Raw genomic sequence first — 14,918 nt, 5'->3', positions numbered from 1 at the left:
ACCGCGTCACCGTGGAAGCAGTTCTGGGCTCTGCTCAATGCTGGGCCAGCTGCAGTGCAGACCGGGCTCCACGCAGCAGAGCGCTCAGCCAGCGAGGGCGAGCCCGGGCCTGACCCTGACCCCGACCCCGAGAGCAGCAGCATGGCTGGGGGAAGGGCTGTGACCCTGACCCTGACCCCCAGAGCAGCAGCATGGCTGGGGGAAGGGCTGTGACCCTGACCCTGACCCCGAGAGCAGCAGCATGGCTGGGGGAAGGGCTGTGACCCTGACCCTGACCCCGAGAGCAGCAGCATGGCTGGGGGAAGGGCTCTGACCCTGACCCTGACCCCCAGAGCAGCAGCATGGCTGGGGGAAGGGCTGTGACCCTGACCCTGACCCGGAGAGCAGCAGCATGGCTGGGGGAAGGGCTGTGACCCTGACCCTGACCCGGAGAGCAGCAGCATGGCTGGGGGAAGGGCTGTGACCCTGACCCTGACCCTGACCCCGAGAGCAGCAGCATGGCTGGGGAAGGGCTGTGACCCTGACCCTGACCCCGAGAGCAGCAGCATGGCTGGGGGAAGGGCTGTGACCCTGACTCTGACCCCGAGAGCAGCACAGCATGGCTGGGGGAAGGGTGGTGTGTGTGTGACATGCCTGGTACAAAGCAGGAGGTCACGCTGGTGTGAGCTGGAGCGTGTGCAGGGGGCCCGTCCGAGGTGGGCCTTAGGGACCCGCACCCCCCAGCACACAGAGTCCTCTCTCCACGGGCTCCAGCTCTCGCTGGGCACCGCCCTGCGCACAGTCTGGAGCACACGCATGCTGGGAGCTTTACGGAGATCAATGTCCAGATCCTCAAGTTGTTTTCTAAAATGGCCCAAGACCATGACTCGTATAATTTTTAAAAACATAACTGGATTTTTTCTGAATTATGAAAACATTTTCAAGCTGCCCTGGATGTACGTTTCCCACAATCACTTTCACATTTGCTCTGCCTTATTCACTGGGTTGGTTGAAATCCATTTTAGCAAATCATGTCATCAAACATTTATTCGTAATAATTAGTCCTGTCTTCCACCTTGCTTATTTTTTTCTATCTCATATTAACAAAAATAACTATTTAAACTTAAGAACTATTTTACTTATCAACCTTAAGTAAAATGTTCAAAGGACTCCATGTTCCCCACAGCCCTTTCAGGAGGAGGGCCTACGGCAGGGGGAGGGGGGGAAGGGTCCAGGTGCGGGGATGTGGGAGGAGGGCCTATGGCAGGGGGAGGGGGGGAAGGGTCCAGGTGCGGGGATGTGGGAGGAGGGCCTACGGCAGGGGGAGGGGGGGAAGGGTCCAGGTGCGGGGATGTGGGAGGAGGGCCTGCGGGGCGGGGGGGGGGGGGGGAGAACCGTCCAGGTGCGGGGATGTGGGAGCAGGGCCTGCGGCAGGGGGAGGGGGAGAAGGGTCCAGGTGCGGGGATGTGGGAGCAGGGCCTGCGGCAGGGGGAGGGGGAGAAGGGTCCAGGTGCGGGGATGTGGGAGCAGGGCCTGCGGCAGGGGGAGGGGGAGAAGGGTCCAGGTGTGGGGATGTGGGAGCAGGGCCTGCGGCAGGGGGAGGGGGAGAAGGGTCCAGGTGCGGGGGTGTGGGAGGAGGGCCTGCGGCAGGGGGAGGGGGAGAAGGGTCCAGGTGCGGGGGTGTGGGAGCAGGGCCTGCGGCAGGGGGAGGGGGAGAAGGGTCCAGGTGCGGGGGTGTGGGAGGAGGGCCTGCGGCAGGGGGAGGGGGAGAAGAGTGCAGGTGCGGGGATGTGGGAGCAGGGCCTGCGGCAGGGGGAGGGGGAGAAGGGTCCAGGTGCGGGGGTGTGGGAGGAGGGCCTGCGGCAGGGGGAGGGGGAGAAGGGTCCAGGTGTGGGGTGTGGGAGGAGGGCCTGCGGCAGGGGGAGGGGGAGAAGGGTCCAGGTGCGGGGGTGTGGGAGCAGGGCCTGCGGCAGGGGGAGGGGGAGAAGGGTCCAGGTGCGGGGGTGTGGGAGGAGGGCCTGCGGCAGGGGGAGGGGGAGAAGGGTCCAGGTGTGGGGTGTGGGAGGAGGGCCTGCGGCAGGGGGAGGGGGAGAAGGGTCCAGGTGCGGGGGTGTGGGAGCAGGGCCTGCGGCAGGGGGAGGGGGAGAAGGGTCCAGGTGCGGGGGTGTGGGAGGAGGGCCTGCGGCAGGGGGAGGGGGAGAAGAGTCCAGGTGCGGGGATGTGGGAGCAGGGCCTGCGGCAGGGGGAGGGGGAGAAGGGTCCAGGTGCGGGGATGTGGGAGGAGGGCCTGCGGCAGGGGGAGGGGGAGAAGAGTCCAGGTGCGGGGATGTGGGAGCAGGGCCTGCGGCAGGGGGAGGGGGAGAAGGGTCCAGGTGCGGGGGTGTGGGAGGAGGGCCTGCGGCAGGGGGAGGGGGAGAAGGGTCCAGGTGTGGGGTGTGGGAGGAGGGCCTGCGGCAGGGGGAGGGGGAGAAGGGTCCAGGTGCGGGGATGTGGGACGGATGAGGTCTGGGCAGATGTGAGCGGCAAACTGAGGGGAGAAGGGCTGTCGGCCTGTGAGGGCTTTGGAGCAGGGACCCTCCACGGCCCGCTCGCCCCATGAAGCCCACAGGCCCAGCCTGGGCATCGTCCCCACGGAGATCGTGCGGTGGGAGTGTATGTGCTGGTGCGGTGGTGCCAGGCAGGGTATTGGGGAAGACACTGCGGAGGGAGGTCAGCGTGGCCCTCCGCGGCTTCCTCCACCAGTGGTGGGAGCTTCGCGCGCGAGGCCGCAGAGGCCAAGAGGAGGCGGTGGTTCGCCACGTGCTTTGGAGAGAAACGGCCACACATTGTTACTTGTTAGAGGTGAGGTCTAGATGGTGGGATCCACCCGGAAGGTCCTGACCTGCAGGCTGAGGGGGCTGGCACAGCTTCCTGGGGAGGCCGAGGGGTGAGCAGGGGTGAGGAGGGGCCTGCAGGATCCAGCGGGGGCAGAGGTGAAGGTCAGGGCGGGCAGCAGGGAGCAGACGCAGCCTCGACGGGAATGGGATTGAAGGTGAGTTCCAGCTCCTGAGGGTCCTGAGGGCCCGAGAGCGTCTTAAAGACACTGGTGAGCTGAGCCAGACATGTGACAGGAACTGAGGCTGGGGGGCCAGGGGGCAGAAGACAGCTCCGGAACCAAAGCATCTGGACAAACTCCGGCAGGGCCGGCTCTCCAGCGCTCCTTACCCTGAGGCTTCCTGCCCTTGGCCCCAGGCTCCTCCCACACTGACCAAAGGCCCTGGGTAAGTAAGACGGTGCAACCTGTTCTAACGCTGTCCTTGAACCTGCGAATGCCAGGACTCAATCCTCAGTGACGGGTTTCCACGGCTACGCCTGCAAAGGGCTGGTGGCTGCCTGAAGCCGGTGGGGACAGCAAAGGAGACCCACAGGGCGGACACACTGCTGGCCCTCCCCTGGCCACCCAGTGTGCACAGAGAATGCTGACCTCATGCTTCCTTGGGGAGGGGTCCACCCTTCCCTCCCCAGGGGCCCGCTGGCTAGAGAGGAGCCAACGTGCTTGGGATCTGCCCACGATTGGTAAGTCCATTTCCGGAAAGGGCCCATCCGAAGGGAATAAGGCACCGGTACCCGGGGTGTGGGCGGGGTGCAGGCAGGGCTGCTGGACACGCGCCACTCTCCCTGCGGGAGGCCCAGGCAGAGGAGACTGTAGGGGGCTCAGGAGGTAGAGCTGGGGGGTCGAGGGGCTTCGTCCACAGCTTGAGCAGGGCCACATGTGCACACTGTGCATGCACACACACACACAGACCCGTCTGCTGTAGAACCAAGTTCAGAGAGAAGACAAATGTAATATCAACTGTGAAATTATATTTAAAATAGAAATCTGTGCTTTCCTTCCTGCATCACTATTTTTCCATATTTCCACTTCAATTCATTTATCTACCACTGTTTCAAATTTCACATTTCAAACTCTAATTCTGAGACTAAGTGAGGCATTCATCTCCGGTCTGCTCTCCTCATTTTCTCTTCGAGTGAGCTCATTCTCCCCTGGAAGCTCAGGCCTTTGCTGTCCTCGCCATGGCACTTCCTGCGGACTCCACGTGGCAGCTGCTCACACCGGCCGGTCTCTCATTCTTCCTTTCTTTCCTTGCTCTCTTCCTTCTATATCAAAACTCCCTCTTTGGGCCCATCTGCAGGTTCTAACCGTCAACAGCCAGATGGGAGGGCCTTTAAAACTGCGTAAGCCTGCGCTCCGACCTGCCTGGCACAGGGTAAACTTGAAAATCTTCTCCTAAGTGGCAACATTAATCTAGTCTTCTCCATCGGCTTCACCCTCTTTAAGCATTTGGAGGGACAAGACCATCTCTGCCGGGTTATGGACAGTCTCTCTTGCTTTTTGAACACTCCTCTTCCCAAGCACGGGACAGGCTGGGCCACGCCCAACAGGCTTTCGCTGAGTGGCCAGGGCAATCCCTCCAAACACCGCTCTGCTTCTTCACATCCACCCGACACTTGCTGCCCCTTGAGCTGCCAGGAAGCGAGCACACGGCCCGTCCTCTCCCCGGGAAGCGAGCACACGGCCCGTCCGCTCCCCGGGAAGCGAGCACACGGCCCGTCCTCTTCCCAGGAAGCATGCACAGTCTCTCTGAACATGGTGGCTGCACGGTTCTGCGCTGTCCCGTTCCTGAACCCGCCTCCCTACCCTACCCCATCTTGCTCTTAACCGGCTGCTTGTGTAATCCACACTCCGCCTGTCAGTGCCTCTCAGCTCCAGGCTGATGCTCGCCCCGGCGCGGAGTAGCATCTGTCCATTTCCTCCCTCAAGCGCTCCCCTCCTGTGTGGAATGGGCTTTCTCCCCTGTGCCCTAGTGAGCTCTTCGGCCTCCAGATTTCCTGGTGAGCTCTGCGCAGCCCTGCCTTCCGGACTTCAGGGGGTCCTGCCCCAGGGCCCAGCCCTCCTGCCTCTGTCTGCTGGTGTGTGGGTCCCCTCTGACTCAAGGACCACGTATGCCGTCCTTTCTCCCACTCAGGGCCTTGCACAAGAATAAGCAAATCAATAAAAATCCAGGATGGAAAAATAAAGTTACAAAAGATCTCAGTGTGGCCGGGCTCTGAGTGGCTGGTTCTTCAGAACGAGCCTTTCACCTAAGAAAACGTCCCCATCAGCGAGGCTGTCTGGAGGGCAGGGGGCTTGCTGCCCCCGAGCTGGAAGAAAGCCTGGAAGACACCGTCCGCCGAGAGCACTTGGTACGTGTCCATGCCTGACTCCTGCTGCCTGGTTCCCGCCTCAGACCCACTCCTCCAGCCAGTGATGCTAAGGGCATGCCTTCAGCACGTGTAACCAACCTGTTTTAAAATAATAATGTAATTGGCCACTTTCCCCAACACACCTAACTATACCAACGGCAAATCTCGCTATTTCGGCTTTCTCCTCTGCGTATTTCTCCAGAAATCATAACCATTCCTCCCGACACCGCGGGGCTCAGGCAGACCTTCCATCTAAGTCGGGGAAACTGGAGGCTCTTGGAAGTCCCACCGCTACCTGCCGCCGAGCTCCCTGGGCGCTGGGAGGCGCTGTGACCAGAGAGCGAGGCCGACAGGAGGACCCAGGCGGCTCAGAGCCCCACTTTGGTCAGAGACCCCCGAGTCCCTAGAGTGTCACTAAAGGCCCAGCTAACTTGCGTGCGGTCCCTTGGCACTTCCGGAGGGCAAGCAGGCTCTGAGGTTCGAAGGCAACACGCAGGAAAGTTACCTTCACTCAGTCACAAAACTGAGGGGTGAAGACTCGATGTGAGAGGGTGCTTACAAATGGAAAGATGGGTGAGGCCTGGAGTCAGTGGAGAGGTGGAGAGTGTAGTGGGCGTCAGAGTGAGCAGGCTGAGGACAGGCGAGGCCGGGAAAGGGCGCCGAGGGCAGGAGAGAATTCCTTTAGAATACTACAAAAGGAATGCAGGCACATGGCGACAAATAATGTGTCTACAGAAAGTGGATGACTACAAACACTTAAACCTCGTGTAAAAAAATCTTAATGTCAACGGAGCCGCTTGAAAATGGAGCAGAGCTGCCATCCAGGAGGCACTGCCTGGCAGGTCCTGGGCCACACGGTCGGGCGTTAAAACAGGCGAAATAACCTCTGTGCTGCGCCTAACGCAAGGCTGTGCCCAAGAACTGTTTGCAAGGATAAGGAGGAGGCAGATACTGTGACTACCCACTGGGACTATGGGGCTGAACATTTTAAACTGTTTAGAATTAGCATCATTGTGTTATGTTCTCGGCACCAACAGAAACACCTTCCTTCCACTGATGCTATTGTCCCCGTTCCCTTCCTCATAAACACCGGGGCCTTTGTCTCCTAATTGGGACATTGTTTGGGCTTCACCTGAAGATGCTTCCTGAATAGCTATTCTTTGATCTCAAATAAATGCCTGTTGCCTTTCACTGGGAAAGGCCTTTTATTTTTAGGAGAACACTTGAAATCCCCTGAGGCAGAATTTAACCATTTAGGATAAATGAAAAAGACTCATTTTTAAATGAATAACAGAACTTGGTAACAGACCCAGTGAGACTGACAGGAAGAAAAGGGGCCGGTGGCTCCAGGTTCTCTGGGAGGAGGCTGGCAGGCGGCAGTGCTACCCTCTGGGGGTGACAGCAGTGGGGCCCCAGGGGGCTCCAGCTCAGCCAACCACCCAGGATCTGTGCTCATCTGAGACCCTTCACTGGTTTTGTTTTTGAAACTTTGACCATCTTATTGAGCAGGAACATTGACTAGGGTGCACACTGCCCAGCCCAACAGGGGAGAGGGTGGGGCAAAGGTGCCCGAGGTCACACCCATGGGGGTGGGGAGTGGAGGATTCAACCTCAAGGCCCAGCAGCTCCAAAGCCTGTGCTCTCTCAGTACCAGGATGCCTGCCTCATACAGAAAATTATAACAGCACATGAATGGTGACCAGAAATTAATTTTGCCTGGAAGGGGAGGTTAGGGAAGGTCAGAGAGGGAGACGCCTTGAAGAACTGGGAGGCAGACAGGGAGGGGCGTGGCTCCCAGATAGAAGGGACAAAGGGAGAACTTCCAGATAAAGGTCTGGGCCCTGGCACCTGGTCACACTGGAGAGGCGCTGCTCACCCCTCCGCGGAACAGTGTGCTGGCTCAGTCATCTGAGCTGCTACTCCCGCCCACCAGCCTCGCACCCAACAGGGCGCCCGTGCAGAGTAAGCGTCCTGGTGCTCGTGCCTCACCACCACCACCTGCACAAGGCTGGGCCCCTTCCCTCCGGAGGCGGGCACCTGCGGACGTGCACCTGTTGCTAATGAGCACCCAGAGAGGCCTGTGGCTGGTCCTGACAATGCTCTTGGGAGCAGAGGTGGGAAGTCAGCCTGCCGAGGGGACAGGGGCTCCTTCGCCAGTTGCCATGTGGCGAGGGGTGCGACCTCTGCTCTTTTCACCGGAAGCTGGAGGAAGTATGTCTTGGAGGAGTCCTCACTACCGGTGGGGGGTGCCATCTGGAAATGTGTGGCCCGTCCCCCCAGGTCCGCTAGCTCCCCTCCCACGCGCACCTGTGGGCCTCCCTGTAGGTGGAACAGGCAAGTCCTGACTTTCTCTTCGCTCAGAAGCTTGTGGGATTCAATTTCTTTCCTCTGAACCTTCCCTGCACTACACCTCGGAAAGGCTGTGTCCGAGAGTGAATGAGGCGTACAGGGCAGAGTCGCAGTGCTGATTTATGCAGAACCATTCCGCAGTCCCCGCATCATCTTCCCTCCTCCTTTTCGGCAATCGCGTATCCCATTAGCCTGTTTGATTGCCGCCGCTCACAAAGGGGCACCTTCGCTGAACCAGCTTCAATGGCCTCTGGATCTGTCCCCCGGGAGGAGCCTGCTAATTTAGAATGTAGTCCCGGGGATGAATCGCACACCCGAGTCACCACGGTGTCCTTCCTCGCAGCTGCTGTTTAGTATCACTTCGCCTCTCCTCTCCGGGAGCCATGACTTGGACACGACTGAGGTGGTGTGGGGTGTTCTTTCCTCCCTGAATCCTGGGAAGCGGGTCCACAGCTGTGGCGGCCCCTTCTCTGAGCAGACTGACTCCGCTGTCGGTGCCTTTCATTGCAGGGGCTCCCCAAGCAGTTTGTTCCATACACCTTCCTGGTTCTTAAAAGCAGAGAGAGACGCCTCTGCTAATTTCCCCAAGTTGGCTTAAGCGTCCACCGTGAACTGCAGCAGAAATTGGGGAAATTTAATAAATGGTGATCCATGACTCTACCTTGCTTTTCTGGTTTCTCCTGAGTAACTGTCACAGGCTGCTTTCATTGCAACCAATACAAATAGGTTTTCTGACCCAAGCTTTCAACTTCCATTTACCGGGCGGCATATCTTCCTAATAGAGACCTAGCGCTAATGATGCCTGCCCGCAAGTCAGGTGCGAAGACAGGGCTCCTGAGGGGCCACCTGAGGGCTTCCTGTGTTTCCCCCACACGTGGCGTGGCAGCAGCGCACCCACTCAGCTGCAGGAACCCAAGTGATCCCAAGATGGTGACGTGAACAACTTTCTTCCTCCCCTCTTGGGAGAAGGGTCCCTCTGCAGGATGTTTCATTTTTGTTCCTTTAAAAATGAAGGCCAATGCCGAAACCGGTTTGGCTCAGTGGATAGAGCGTCGGCCTGTGGACTCCAAGGTCCCAGGTTCGATTCCGGTCAAGGGCATGTACATTGGTTGCGGGCACATCTCCAGTAGGGGGTGTGCAGGAGGCAGCTGATCGATGTTTCTCTCTCATCGATGTTTCTAACTCTCTCCCTTCCTCTCTGTAAAAAATCAATAAATTAAAAAAAAAAAAAATGAAGACCAAGCCCTGACTGGTTTGGCTCAGTGGATAGAGCACTGGCCTATAGACTGAAGGGTCCCAGGTTCGATTCCACAAGGGCACATGCCTGGGATGCGGACTTGATGCCCAGTAGGGGTCGTGCAGGAGGCAGCCAATCAATGATTCTCATCATTTATGTTTCTATTTCTCTCTCCCTCTCCCCTCCTCCCTGAAATCAATAAAAATATATATTTAAAAATAAATAAATAAAAATGAAGTCCAAGTGTTTCTGACAAAACATCCCTTTTTAAAAACCAAAGTGTTACACATGGATCTGAGCAGCCCTAACCACTGTTTCCAGGTAAGGAGCCTGCTTCCCAGGGAGACGTTTCCAGACTGTGAGCCACACTCCTCAGAACTGCGCAGGGCGACAGGACACCCAATAGTTTTGCACAAATATTCATTCATTCCTAATGGTTTCTTAGTGACACTGCTTATATGTGACAACAGTTTTCTAACTCTCCAATGTCACTTTCTCATAGCACACAGGCCAGGGCACCCACAAATAACTACAACTCCACTGCTTGGAAGGTCCTGGAAAAAGAGCCTTTCTAATACTATTCCCTCGGGCTGCCCGGGGATTCCTGATTCCCTTTCTCACGTTTGCATGCTCGAGTTCCAGGGAGAGCAGTTCACTCACTCAGCTAATTGGGCCCTGAAGTGTAGGAGGTATCTTTTCATTTTGGAAAAACAAAAATACAAAAAAGGGAAGTGTTCTAGCTTCAGGCAGCATCTGGCAGGTGTGGCCTTACTGAGGCCCCTTCCCGGAGACTGGCATCACAAGAACCTGGCTGTGGCCCACCGCCCTGGGAAGGCAGGTGCGTAGCCCGCCCGCCGTCCGTCCTGGGAAGTTCTTCACTTCAGCCCGGGGACGGGCGCGGCTTGTCTGGAAGAGCTCCGGCCGCTAGGCCATTTCAGGCCCAACTCCTACCTGCTGGCTCAGCACTGGGACACGGGTTGGCTTATCCTCCCACGCCGATGTCTCCATTCCTCTCACTGCTCAGCGGCTCCTGGCTCAGGTTCTGGGCATCTTCTCCCAGCCAGTTGTTTGGCGCAGAATTACTGCTGCTCCAATACCAGAGGCACAGGACAAGGATATATGCTCGTTCTTGTGTCATTTCCCTCTTTTCCCAGTAAAATCTTCCATTATAGACATTTAAGTATAAAGATGCCTACAGAAGGACCTTTTATAATTATGCTACAAGTGAATTATTTTTCTGCCGTTTTTGGTCTCACTGGGCAAGAACCTTTAAGATCTTGTTCACTCTCCTTATTTCAGAGACAAGTGTCCTGAGCACCAGGGAGGTGAAATGACCTGCTGGGGTCACACAGCAGGTTGGGGTGAGGCTGGCACCAGTGCCGAGGTCTCCACACTTCTCTATCACCCTCTGCTCATTCCCCACCTCTCTGCTGCATTCATATGGCCGTTTCTCAGGCTTACTTCTAGACCCTTTCTTCTTAGCCTGACTCTTCCAGGCCCCTGACCTTGACCATTATCTGCACGTGCAGTCCTTATATCCACGTCTTGGTTTGGATGGCTCACCTTTACCCCTCACCCTTTATTTTCTTGGAATAAATGCTTCCAGACTTCCTCATAGCCAGCACAGCCCCACTGTTCTCCAAGGTCACGGGGATTGCAGCCTTGGTGCGATCTTCTGTTCTCCCTTGTTCCTCAGATCCAGGTCGTCACCAGTGAGTCCTGAGAGCTGATTTCCTCAGAACCCACACCAAAGCTCTGGCCCGTCTGATTTTTGGAGGGGCTGCTGGGTGCTGGGGCACGGAGAGGCCATGGCATGGTCTCTGCCCTCAAGAAGTGCAGGTGAGGCCTCCTGCTAGGACTGTTATGCAAACTCACAGGTGCAGGCTGGCCTACCGGAACTCGGCCCGGCGGTTCCAGTGTCACCCTCTCTCTGGCCCACACCCAGTCCGGCCCCTACAAATGCCACTTCTGCCTCCAGTGTACAGCACAGGGCACCCAGGCGCCTTTCAATCCCGGTTTGTTTCAGTGACTCCTGTTTCCGAGCAGGTTTTACTTGTGAGCATCCCTTCCGCATCACTGCTGTGTGCAACCTGCAGGGCAGGGGTCTCTGTCCTGGCAGAAGGGGCTTGAGGGCTGGAACTGGCTCTCTCCGCAGGTCAGGAGCACACAGAGGGCGGGATCTGCATCTCTGGAGTCTGCCGCTGGGATGTTTGTGTCAGTTCCGGTGCTGACCCCCAGGAATTCTGCCTTAGGAGGCAGCACATGACCGGGTGACCTTAAGGGCTCGCAGGACCTCCTCTAGAGGAATCTGCAGGGGGTCCCGGGGAGGCAGAGGGTGTGATAGGACCTGGGGGCTCCGGGCTGGGAAATCACAACCACCAGGCCAGGACGGAGGTCTAATGGTGGTTGTTTTAAACAGAGTCTGTTTCTCTGTATTTTTTTCTTCACTAGAGCCACATGTTGCTATGGGAACGAGGATAGCACCGGGAGCCCACAGCCACTCACGGGCCTGACAGAAGCGTGTGAATAAACTGTGCCTCACTCCAGGCTCTGCTGAGCGGTCTCGGAGGGCAGCTCAGGCAGCCACGTGCAGACTTTCTGTCCTGCCGGGCCCCCTGCTGCGGGACCTCCTGCCACGGGCCAGTGGGCAGCATTGAGCCGGGTGGAGGGATCTGCCACCCTCCCACGCCCTCTCATTCACCTCCACCCAATTCCCAAGGGCCTGCTCACTGGACCCCTTTCTTAGGTGAGGTAAGGCCCCCCCCCCCCGCCCTCCCGCCCCTCCACCCCCTACCTGCTGCACATCCATCCACACCAGCCCTGCTTCACCTCATGCCTCTCCACTTTGGTCTGGATCATCGACTGCTAGTCACAATGTCCCTAGAACTAAGGCCTCTTCACTGGGTTGATTTCTCTCCGGCAGTGAACCTGCAACCCCCCAGGAAGGGCCCTGCCTTGCTTCTGTCCTGTGCCTGGCTGCCCGAGCCCGCCACAGGCACCACCTGCTCACTAAGGTCTGCCTCAGACGGCTCACTCTGCGGCGTCATCAGTTATTATGCCTTTAGAGACTACACACAGGTGTGAACATGCTTAGCCATAGGGTAGGCTGCACATATTCAACTTTGGTAGAAAACTTCTCCAAAGTGACTCTATCATTTACACTCCCACAGCACTGGTGAGAACTGCCCATCACACCTCATCTTTGCCAGCACCTGGGACTGAGTTTCCTCATTTTCACAATGCAGTGAGGGTAGCTCCTATTTCCCATCTGAGGGTTACAGAGTGTAATAAATAAAAGGGTTTGGAATAGATAGCCTGGCACATAGTAAGTGCTCCGTAAATAACAGTTGTAATTTATTATTATTATAGTTTTTTATTATTATCTTAAGTGAGGAGATGCTGAGGTATTTGGCATACATATTTTTCCACGGACAAAAGTTTCTGGTTTAAGAGACTCCACTGACAACAGAAACTCAGCCTTGAATGCCACAGTCACTCGACAAGTTGAATTACTAAGTCTTTTCCTTTATTTGGCTGACAGGTGGGAGAGGGAGAGATGGATGGACAGACCGAGTGATTCACTCACTCATTCAGCCAGCAGGTACTCTACACGCACACGCGCCAGGCCCATGCTAGGTGCCGGGGATATAAAGATAAATACGACACGCTTCTCTCCTCAGCCACATAAATTCGATAAGTAAATGGAACCCTGAGAGCTGCCTGAGACTGTCAATACCATCTTCAGTTGTGTTATTGACTTGACAAAGGCTCTCATGTGGGTTCTCGTGAGCAGGAACTGTCTACACTGCAGAGTGAGTGTTTCCTACAGTCCCTTTTAACCCTTGGGGCTGCTGTGCCCAGGAGCGCAATGCCTAATATAAAAAAATCACACCAAAAAAGATGCCGGCATAGATAAACACCTGAACTTGCTGCCTCGCACAACCACTTCAAAACTACAACTAAAAGACAAAACGGGTATCATCCAGAACCATGGGAAGGCTGGCTGAGTGGAAATTCTACAACTAGAAGGAAAGAGAAAAGCACACTGAGACTCGGAGAAGGAGTGGAGGTGCAGAAGTGAAGTGCAGAGGTACGGTGGGCTGGCAACTGAGTACGCTGTTGTCTTTTTCAATCGGGAGGGAGACACAAGCTCCCGACTGCTCTGAACTCCAGTTCTGGGTGAGACTCTGGGCACCCAGACTCATACAGGGAGAAAGTGGACTGTCTGGCATCAGGCGGAACTTGAGGGCGGCTTTCTCTCAGAGTTGTTTGCAGCAATCATTGTTCCTGCATGGTGCCGCAGGACACAGAGACACAGGACCTCTTCGAAGCAGGGCTGATGGTCAGCCATTGCTGTTTGCTCCTCCACCCTGGTGATTCCCTGAGACCCCGCCCCACCCAATTTATGCACAGAGGCTTTTGCATATGAATGGCCTGGGCCTTTGCAATCTGAAACCTAACATACTGCAGCTGGGTCAAAGAGCCCCAGAGTCTCCAAAAGAAGAACCAAGGCTCAACAACAGCTTGCATTGCTTCACAGCTGGGCCTCAACTGGGCACCTCCAAACCCCAAACAAAGAGAAGGAATCTGCAGATCTCTCTGTAGCTCCTGCAGGGTGGCCTCTCTTCTTGGAGATCCAAGAGCCAATGTACCCAGTGGTCAGAGTGGGACCATCCAGACTACAACACTTCAGATCCATAAGAGACACACTCAGGGGGCAGACTCAGTGAGCACCAAAGCCCCACTGAAGCAAGTCTTGCCCCATAAGGGTGTCTCCAGCACATAAGTTCTCCCAGCGTAGACACAACTGATCCTCACAGCCAATTGGCCTGGAGGTCAATTCCTCCCAGTGATACAAACAACAATCAAGGCTTAACTACAACAAGACTGTGCACACAGCCCACAAAGGGGTGCACCAAGAGTGTCCACCTCAGGTAATTAGGGAGGCTGAGCCACTGGGCCCTACAGGACATCTAGCACACAAAGCCACTCTATCAACTCAGGGAAGCAGCCAAAATGTGGAGACAAAGAAATAAGTCACAAATGAAAGAAATGGAGGAAAGCAAACTACTGGATATAGAATTCAAAACCATGGTTATAAGGTTAGTCAAGAATCTTCTAGAAAATGCTGATAAATTTAGTTAGACCCTTAAGGATATGAAAAAGGACCAACTAGAAATTAAGCATACACTGACTGAAATAAAGAATAATATACAGAGATCCAACAGGAGACTAGAGGATCACAAGAATCAAGTCAAAGATTTGAAATACGAAGAAGCAAAAAACACCCAACCAGAAAAGCAAAAAGCAAAAAGAATCCAAAAATATGAAGATAGTATAAGGAGCCTCTGGGACAACTTCAAGCGTACCAACATCTGAATTATGGGGGTGCCAGGAGAAGAGAGAGAGCACGATACTGAAAACATATTTGAAGAAATGACTGAAAACTTCCCCTACCTGGTGAAAGAAATAGACTTACAAGTCCAGGAAGCGCACAGAACCCCAAACAAAAGGAATCCAAAGAGGACCACACCAAGACACATCATAATTAACCTTTTGCACTCGGATGTCGAGTGTGACTCAACACAGTTAGCATTAGAATAAAGGAATCTAGAAAAAAGCAAGCTAGTGCAAAGGGTTAAAATGCCAAGGGCAAAAGACAAAGAGAGAATATTAAAAGCAGCAAGAGAAAAACAGTTAGTTACCTACAAGGGAGCACCCATATGACTGTCAGCTGATTTCTCAACAGAAACTATGCAGGCCAGATGGGAGTGGCAAGAAATATTCAAAGTGATGAATAGCAAGAACCTACAACCAAGATTACTCTACCCAGCAAAGCTATCATTTAGAATTGAAGGTCAGATAAAGGGCTTCACAGATAAGAAAAAGCTAATGGAATTCATCACTGCCAAACAAGTATTATATGAAATGCTGAAGGGTATTCTTTAAGAAGGGGAAGAAGAAAAAGGTAAAGACAAAAACTATGAACAACGAAGTGACAACAAATACATATCTATCAACAAGTGAATCTAAAAATCAAGTCAATAAAAAGTCTGATGAACAGAATAAACTGGTGAATATAAGAGGAAAGGGAGTGGACTGACAATCCTCCAAGGAAAGGGGTGTAGGG

The 14,918-nt window shown here is 55.1% G+C and overlaps 1 protein-coding gene across 3 annotated transcripts in view; it reads right to left on the bottom strand.

Annotated features, from left to right (window-relative positions):
* Positions 1-14,918, bottom strand: part of BTBD9 (BTB domain containing 9) — a 483,558-nt gene that overhangs the window by 16,517 nt on the left and 452,123 nt on the right. The window lies entirely within an intron of this gene.

The sequence above is a fragment of the Cnephaeus nilssonii genome (genome assembly GCF_951640355.1).
Source record: "Cnephaeus nilssonii genome assembly, chromosome: 9".
Taxonomy (NCBI): Eukaryota; Metazoa; Chordata; class Mammalia; order Chiroptera; family Vespertilionidae; genus Cnephaeus; species Cnephaeus nilssonii.
Note: the sequence above shows the minus strand (reverse complement) of the source record. Positions and strands in the feature narration are given on the sequence as shown.